The sequence below is a fragment of the Pezoporus wallicus genome, unplaced genomic scaffold (assembly GCF_028554395.1).
Source record: "Pezoporus wallicus isolate ANWC-B61680 ecotype Strahan unplaced genomic scaffold, APGP_CSIRO_Pwel_v1 contig_3812, whole genome shotgun sequence".
Taxonomy (NCBI): domain Eukaryota; kingdom Metazoa; phylum Chordata; class Aves; order Psittaciformes; family Psittacidae; genus Pezoporus; species Pezoporus wallicus.
The window spans coordinates 838,009-841,495 of NW_026639618.1; positions in this window are offsets into that span (position 1 = coordinate 838,009).

A 3,487-nucleotide genomic window follows, 5' to 3' on the forward strand; every position below is an offset into this window, starting at 1 on the left:
CTGCACAGACCTCCACGAGCTGCTCCAGCCTTTCTGCACCTGCCTTCATCTCTTACATTTTAATTTCATTTCTGTGCTCGTGCTTACCTCTGTAAAAGCACTGCTCTCCCTTGCTCATCCTCATCAGCATCGTTCTACGGCAGATGAATATCAGTGCTCCTATTTCAATAAGATGGAGAAATCGAAGCATGGAAATTCAATTACTAGTCCAGAGTCTCAGACCTCTCTGAATCAAAGCAATATCTTTTTTGTTTGTAGAGGTGTCCTGTCACTACAGAATCATTTCTTTCAATACCTAGTTCATAGATAATAATAATCTCTGTAACTAATCCCCCGGTTGTTGTGAGAATCCACCATTCATTGTGTTGGAAATCTAAGGCAGTGTAAAATATATTACTGATGAAAGATGATGACAAAGTCACAGTGAAGGTGGAAAATGACAATTATTCCTCTTAATTTCAGGTTTTCATCTACGGCAACATGACATGCCTCCTGGAGCTTTACTCCCCATTCTGTTATTCCTATGGCCCTTTTAAAGAGGAGCTATGCAAGTGGCCACTGCTAAAGGAGGGATTAAAAGACAAGGTGTTATTCTGAGCAAGGTACAGACCATCAAAATTAGCACAGTTTTCAAGAGACAAATGTTTATGACCAAGTGGAAGGGATGGTTGGAGGATTTCTATTGATTTGACACAATGCAAGAGCAGTGTTTCCATAGTTAATAAAATCCTTTCTAAACTTTCCTGCCCTTCCCTGCTGTGTCCCTCAAGGGTTAAACCACCAGCCATTGGTCCTGGGATGGGACTGAATTCTAGGGAGCTTGTGTAAGCCCTTGGGGACCCAAGAAATTAGAGGCAATGGTTTCAAAATCGAGGGCTGGGCTGCATCAAAACCAAGGCATGAGGTAAGAAGCTGGAGCTGTGCTTGGTGAATTTTAGATCCCGAACTAGAAATGACCTAGACTTTCTCCAGATGTCAGTCAGCACTTGGGCCTACTTACAGCAGCCTGCTGTCCCTGTGGCCAGGGAGGGGGGCAGTTTTAGCACAACACATTGGGAACATCAGGCAGCTTTGTGTACAGACAGCTAGCAAGCAAACATGCAGGATCCACAGCATTAGTGTAGATTTGCTTTTGTAGCCAAATGGTGTAAAAAATGGCCGTCAAGCCGGACAGATGGCGTTAAACTTGGCTCAGAGTCCAGAATAGAGGATTGCCTTCTCTACAGTTCAAGTCTTTGCTGGCAGAGTTATGTTGTTTGAGAGTATAAAGAATTCATACACCTAAACAGCACATCTGTGTATAGAAACTCCATTAATAACAGAAGTAATAAGTTATTTTACTGGAAATTGAATTTCTGGGATTTTTTAGCTTTTTCTCCCCTCCAACCCCTTCATTCCCAAGTATTTTATCATACCTAACTGCTTTCTTGGAATAAGAAAGTGTGCAGGGACTTTGCATGCACCAGCATAAGTTTGCCAGTTGAGGCAAACCAAGCAGACACGCAAATACTCTTAGTGGAGACACAGTTTAGAGAGGTGAAGGAGACATATATCTAAATGGCTGCTCAGAACAGCAAACTCCTTTTAATGTAGACAAAACTACTATTTATTTTGTAATTCTAATATGCACTAGCCTGTGATAAAATACTAAAGTATCAGACTTGAAGTTGTTAAGGTTTGTGCTCTAGCTGCTCTGCCACTTGAGAGAATGAATCTTCCCTGAGATCCATATTAGGAATAAAAAAAAAGGTGTGTGTGGGGAAACGAGGCACCAAAACGAGCTAGGTTCTAAACAGTTTCAGCACGGATGAGATAAAGCCTTTCATCTCTTTTGGAAACTTCCTTTTCCCAATTAGAGAATACAGCTGCTCGAATGGTGTCATGTCTGTTCAGCAAGTAGCAGGCACAATGTGCAAGCACTTGTAGCATCAATAGGGACCATTGTTCAGAAAATATTGCCATTGAAATATTGTAAATGCGAACAGAATTAACTTCCCATTCATCTTTCGCTGTTACACTCTGTTTATTTTACTGCACTGTCTGAATGGAAGAGCAGTCTCTCATATGCTCGTATGTCCCACATTACCCAACAAATGTCTGATTGTTTGTATTTGCTACTTTTCCCTTCCTCCCAACTGAGCTTCTAGCAGGGATTTGGACATTAACAAAGCCCCTCCTCAAATTGTCCTTTTCCTGCCAAAAAATGTTATATAAGGCCTATTTCTTCTTTACGTTATTCTGCGCAAAACCCTTTATGTTGCTCTTCTACTCAAGGAACAAAAGACACTTGTTCAGCAGAAGAAGAGAATCAAAAGAACATATTTTTTTCAGGTAATGGCATGATTCCATTGATCCTTTTTTTTTCATGTGAGCACTGCACACTCTGGTTCTTGCTGCAAAACAGAGTAGTAAGATGTCAGATCCCAGAAGAAGTTAATCACACTTGACTAGTGACACTCTGTCCTGAATTACGAGTATTATGAAACAACACAGGTTGTTGAACCCAGTATTCTTTGATCATTTATTTTATAGCCTCAACCTTTCTGCTTTCCAATAGCATTCTTGCAGATTTAAACCAGTTTTATCTGTAATGAACAGAGCATCATTCTCTTATTGACAGTAAACATGCATCTCCATTTTAACTAATTTTAGCCCTGTAGGATTTACAGTACAGAACTGCAGATACCATAAAAGAGGCTGCATATGTGTGTGGATGAGTGTGGGTGGATGTGATGGAAAGCTGGGAGAAATTCCGTACTGAGCTACAATGACTCTTGTCTCTAATGCTGCAGCTTTTTTAATCCTCCTGTTTTCATGGGACCCACATCAAATCCCATTACATGGATGAGAATCTTACAATGGGCTTCAGTGGGAGGCAGATTAGATCCAGGTCACTAAACGGTGTTAATGGACAGTCAACATAGAATCACAGAATCAACTAGGTTGGAGAAGACCTTTAAGATCATTGAGTCCAACCATTACCCCAGGACTGCTAAGACCACCACTAAACCATGTCACTGCGGGGCTCTTCTACATGGTTTTTGAACAATTCCAGGGATGGTGATTCCAGCACTGCCCTGGGCAGCCTGTTCCAATGCCTGAGCAGCCCCTCTGGGAAGAAATTTTTTCTAATATACAATGCAAACTTCCCCTGGTGTGACTTGAGGCTATTTCCTCTTGTCCTATCACTTATTACTTGGGAGAAGAGACAGATCCCACCTTGCTGCAACCTCCTTTCAGGTAGTTATAGGGAGTGATAAGGTACCCCCTGAGCCTTCTCTTCTCCAGACTAACCCCCCCCAGGTCTTTCCTCATCACACTTGCTCCAGACCCTTCACCAGCTCCATTGCCTTTCTCTGGCCCTGCTCCAGCACCTCAATGTCTCTCTTGTAGTGAGGGGCCCAGAACTGAACACAGGACTCGAGGTGCAGTCTCACCAGTGCCAGGGGGATGATCACTGCCCTGGCCCTGCTGCCACACTGGTGTT